This window comes from Simochromis diagramma, unplaced genomic scaffold (genome assembly GCF_900408965.1).
Source record: "Simochromis diagramma unplaced genomic scaffold, fSimDia1.1 OVJJ01000205.1, whole genome shotgun sequence".
Classification (NCBI taxonomy): domain Eukaryota; kingdom Metazoa; phylum Chordata; class Actinopteri; order Cichliformes; family Cichlidae; genus Simochromis; species Simochromis diagramma.
This window is the reverse complement of record NW_024386782.1, coordinates 18,382,875-18,388,722: the sequence shown is the minus strand read 5'-3', so window position 1 is coordinate 18,388,722 and position 5,848 is coordinate 18,382,875. Positions and strand designations below refer to the sequence as shown.

The 5,848-nt window shown below is 39.2% G+C and overlaps 1 long non-coding RNA gene across 1 annotated transcript; it reads left to right on the top strand.

Annotated features, from left to right (window-relative positions):
• Positions 1–6: 6 nt before the first annotated feature.
• On the top strand, positions 7–2,139 carry LOC120727894. The gene is made up of 3 exons (XR_005694591.1): positions 7–930; positions 1,237–1,286; positions 1,730–2,139. It is a non-coding gene; the product is annotated as an uncharacterized LOC120727894 (long non-coding RNA).
• Positions 2,140–5,848: the final 3,709 nt, after the last annotated feature.

Genomic DNA, 5,848 nt, shown 5'->3' with positions numbered 1-5,848 from the left:
TGACAAAATCCTAGCTTCACATCTTGTTTTTGCTCGTATCTAAAGAGCTAGCTCTCACGCCTGTGAAATCAGTCCAGCAAATAGAAGTCGAGTTGTAATGACGGTCCAACTCTCTTGTGTCATCTGTGACTGAAGTAAACACTTTCCTGATGAGTTTATGGTCTCAATCACTATTTTCGAGTCGTACTAATGACAACACGAGGTCAACTTTTTAAATTATGACTCTTAAGGACGAATCTGCACTCTGACTGATGGGGTTTTGATCTGTCAGAGCCCACTGGTTTCTGCGTCAGATCCGCCCCTCACTCATCACGCCTGGTTTTAAAACACTAACATCATGATGGCATGAAACCCTCTGCATGAAGCTTAAACCCTTTCATGCATGAATTATGACAATCTCAATCAGGATTTTTTTTCTTAAGTATTTTTATTCATCTTTAGGCATGAAAAAAACATGTACTTTACTTTATGTACTTTAAAGAGTTTTTTACATGTCCACTTAGGTGGACCAGTGGGTAGCAGGGTATGGAGTGACACATCGGTGTCCAATGTTGTGGTTTATGTTCAAGTATACCATCAACACTGACACAAATACAAGAAAACAACCTTTGACTAGCTGTCCACTGTAGTGACCACTATCCATGAAAGGGTTAATGAACATAGAATGAGCAGTCACCAGTCTAATGTCCAGTCTTTATCACACATACTTCTCTATTACAGATGACTTTCTATTACACCTGAAGTGATTACTAGTTTCAGAGCCTCTGTGAACTAAAACCATCTTTGCTGTTAATTCCAGACAGCGCTGGATGTGTTTGCTCAGATGGAAAAGAAAGATTTAATATCAGACACACATGTTGATGAGCTGTATGATGTGCTGCTAAAGCTGGACGCAAAACTGGCAAAGACTGTGAAACGCTACACCACGAGGTACAAGGGCGTCCACACGAGACATGTAACTTGAATAAAAGATCATTATCAACAAAAAAAAATCACTAAACAGAACTGGTGCTCGGCGGAGTTTAGGGAAGAGCCCAGAAGGCCCAAAGTGAGCTAGATTAGCTTATGATTCTCTTATGGCAACCAAAAATAAGTAAGAGAAGATCAAGATTTCCTTGGGTATAGTAGAAGAGACATTAGTATATGTGTTTGTAATTCTTTTCTGAAATGTCCAACTTTTATTTTTACCATGCTCATATTAGAGGTGTAAGTTCACAACGTTCTTTCTGTTTCCAGGCGGCGAAGACTGTGATGGACAGCCAGACACAGAGCCCGCCTTTCTTCAGGTAGACTCTCATTGCTTCATGTATTCTGTTGTCAATAACATTTATGCTGAAGTACAATGAATTACTTGGTTGTTCCTTTCAATTACACCGTAGTTCATTTACCAAAGTGAACTTTATAGTTTTAATAAATGATGTCTGAGTTTACAAATATCTATCTAAGGTCTATAATTCAGGGAATCTTAAGAGTAGTTTGTGATGCATACTTTATTCATAACTGTCATGTTGTTACTGACAAAATTATAATGTCACAGCAAATCAATAAACACCTTATTTCTCTCCAGAAAAAAAATCCCCCTTATAAGGAAAATGATGATAACATTATATCTCTGTGCAAATTTGTATGTTTGTTTTTTTTAAATGTGGTGTTGATGGAAAACTTTGTAATAAGAGTTTCCTACAGTTCATGATGTAGCATATGTTTGTGATGTTTCCCTTGCAGCCAGGAGATGGATGATAACGTGACTGGCACGTGTGAACAGGGAGATCAACAGAAGAGTGTATTTAGATGCCAGAGCCCTGATACACTGTCACCAAGAGGCTCATCCTCAAATATGTGAGACCAAGTACAACACTGCAAGGGTCCCAGATTCACACGATCATAGACATTATCAGTCTGGTTTGCAGTGTGTCTGTAATTTTATTTATGGAAGCGTTTGTGCTTCTTTATTTTCTCATAATGCATATACAGTATCTCAAAAAAGAGAGTACACCCCTCAAATCTTTGTCAATATTTTGTTATATCTTTTCATGGGACAACATTAAAGATGTGACACAAAGTAGTCAGTGTACAGCTTGTATAACAGTGGAAATTTGCTGTCCCCTCTAAATAACTCAACAAACAGCCATTATTGCCTAAACAAATGGCAACAAAAGTGAGTACACCCCTATGTGAAAATGTCCAAATTGTGCCCAATTAGCCATTTCCCTTCCTGGTGTCATGTGACTCGTTAGTTTTGCAAGGTTTCAGATGCAAATAGGGAACAGGTGTGTTTAATTTGGTCTTACTGCTCTCACACTCTCTCATACTGGTCACTGAAAGTTTAATGTGGCACATCATGGCAAAGAATTCTCTGAGGATCTGAAAAAAAATTTTTTTACTCTACATAAAGATGGCCTAGGCTGTAAAAATATTGCCCATACCATGAAACTGAGCTGCAGCATGGTGGCCAAGACAATACAGTAGTTTAACAGGACAGGTTCCACTCAAAACAAGCCTCGCCATGATCGACCAAAGAAGTTGAACGCACATGCTCAGCGTCATATCCAGAGGTTGTCTTTTGAAAATTGCTGAGTGCTGCCAGCATTGCTGCAGAGGCTGAAGGCGTGGAGGGTCAGTGCTTAGACACACACTGCATCAAATGGCTGTCGTCCCAGAAGGACGCCTCTTGTAAAGATAATGCGCAAGAAAACACGCAAACAGTTTGCTGAACACAAGCAGACTAAGGACATGGATTACCTGTGGTCTGATGAGACCAAGATAAACATATTTGGTTTAGATGGTGTCAAGGGTGTCATTTCTTCAGTGTTGTCTGCTACAACTGGGTTACTGCTACAACTACACATGTTTCTTTTCCAGCTATTTATTAATGAGTGGCTTATATATGTATGTATATATATATATATATATATGTATATATATATATATATATATATATATATATATATATATATATTAGGGGTGCAACGATATTCGTATCGATATTGAACCGTTCGATACAGTGCTTTCGGTTCGGTACGCATATGTATCGAACAATACAACATTTGTAATTTATTTTATCAACTTTCCTTCTGACGATGCTGTCTGTGTTGAGCGCTCAGTGAATCTGCGTTCGACTACTCCGCCTAGGCTGCACTGTCGAGCGCAGATCCACTGAGCGCTCAACACAGACAGCATAGTCAGAAGGAAGAGCGCAGGGCAAGCTAACAAGACAGAAGTTAAGCTCACCTTGCAACATGGACCTCCCCCATTCAGATCTGGCGTTTGGAATTATTTTGGTTTTCATGTGACGTATGACCCTGAAGGTAAGCGAGTCATGGACTAAAGTAAAACAGTATGTTGGATGTGCCGTGCAATGCTCAATTACACGGGTGGGAGCTAGTGTGTTAGCGCAGTTAGCTCGTTAACGTGTTGGCCGTCTAGCCCCATGCACGGGGCGATCGGCGGTAGCTCGTCAACGGAGATTTGCAGTGTTGTGGCGTTAAGGTCATTTCAACGAGATTAACCTGAAATCACTAGTGGGAACACAACGAATATGACTGCACATTTACGCCGACATCATCCTAGTGCAAAGACAAAAACAACAAGCATGCTACTAACTTTAGCCGAGTCATTTAGACAGCTGTTAGCACATGATTCTCCTTATGCTGCTGAGAATATAGCCCAGAAGAAGCGGATAGTATAGCTTTTATTTTGGAAAGAGACATTTCTCTGTAATAAACTCTCTTTTCCAAAGATGAGTGATTCCTCAATCAGATACAGGGCTTGCAATATCGCTAGCCCGACGTCCCGGGGCTAGCGATTTTTTCAGTCGGGCTACCAAAATCTATCTCTGCCCTGCCCGTCAGGCTATTGTAGGAAGGAAAAATATATGTCAATGCTTTTGCATTCTTTCAGAAATGTAGCTGGGTAATTATGTCATTGGCATCGGTGAGCCACTGTCAATATGTGACATATTGAAATCGCGTTTGAATTTGCGCTTGTTTTTTTGCTTTCACTTTGCAATCGCGCGAACTGTGTATAGAGAGCGACAGCACTGATCTGTGAGTGATGATAATTTGTGCACCAATTCCTCTGACATCGTCTTATTAATCGTTAGCTTACTATGCAAACATGACAAGTGAAATCTCCCGCAGCAAGCTTAAACATGTGAGAGGTTGATCGCGCAGAGAATCGCTGAGCTTATGTGAGTGCGTGTGTAAAAGCAGCAGGATATATATTTGACTACGATGACCTTCACAGACAGATATATATTTTAGTTCTGCTGAGCCAAATAAGACAGGTCAGGGTGAAGAAGTGACAGCCAAAGAAAAGCTTACCACAAAACGGAGAAGTTATGACAAATCAGACTATAAGGCAAAAAGAAAGTGCAGCTTTATGGTTTCATGGACAAAAGAATTTCTGTGGCTGCAATATGACGAGCTAAATAACCAGGGCTGCACATAAGTGGTCCGCAGGTGCGCATTCGCTGTCAAAATAAAAAACACGCACAAGGGTTAGGGTTAAATTTAAAAACTGTACTTTTGAGTTAAAATATATATTTATAATTTTAATAAATGACAAATTAAAAAGGCATGAACATTTTTTTTGTATCAAAAAAATATCGAACCGTGACACCAAAGTATCGAACCGAACCGAACCGTGAATTTTGTGTATCGTTGCACCCCTAATGTTTATATATATATGTGTATGATATATATATATATAAACATATATATGTATGTAAATATATATGTATATATTGTACTATTCTTAGTTAGTGTATTGTCTGTCTTGTTAATGTTGGTTTATAATGGAGCACTGTAACAAAAAAATAATTTCCCCCAGGGATCAATAAAGTATTCTGATTCTGATTTCATCTCCGAGGAAGTTTTCCCAGAGAGAAGTAAAGCAAGTGTGTAAGTTCATCTCTGAATGTTTGTAAAGCATTCCCACGTTAAGCTTAGCAAACGATATATAGAGCGAGTGCCTCTTCTTGCTGCTTCTTCAATCGTGAAACTGATCAATGATCAGCTGATCGGCTTTTCTGTTGCGAGTCCGTGTCTCTTCTTTGTTTTTGGCCCACCTCGTGCCAGAAAGAGGAAACCAGCGGCTGAACAACAGCAGCACGTTTAAGCTTGATAAGCTGTTGTTAGAATTTATTTAATATTACTTTCTACACCAGGATCCTTTTCTACTTAGTTGACGGCTGGTAACTGTGCAGGGGCGGATCTAGCAAAGTTTAGCCAGGGGGGCCGATAGGGCATTAACAGGGAAAAGGGGGGCACAAAGACATACTTTTCTTTCTTATTCTCATTTAAAATGTCTAGCTTTTAATAAATAATTATCTGAATCTTACACCCAAAGTTTTAATCTGATGTAAAATGTATAGAAGTCCATTACTGTATATAGTAACTGTTAAGTCTAATATACCCTAGTAAGCTATAGTACTTTTTTATTTTGGGAAGATACCACCTGTGCAGTCTGCAATTCTGTTGAAAAAAGTTGTTGAATCTATTTAATTATTCTTGAAAAATAATTTAATTCTGTACATTTTTTTTTTCACACTGCATCAAATTAAAGTTGATTACGTCGATTAGACTTAGAGACTTAGAGTCCCAGAGAGCAGCCATTTGGCTTTTCTACCTTTAAAACCCGCCTTCCAGCCAAATGGCTGGTAGGCTTTTAGCTAGGCTTTAGCTTCAACCAAGTGTAAGCTAAATTGGCTAGTCATTCATATGTAAATGGTAAATGGCCTGCATTTGTATAGCGCTTTTCTAGTCCCTAAGGACCCCAAAGCGCTTCACACTACATTCAGTCATTCACCCATTCACACACACATTCACACACTGGCGATGGCAAGCTA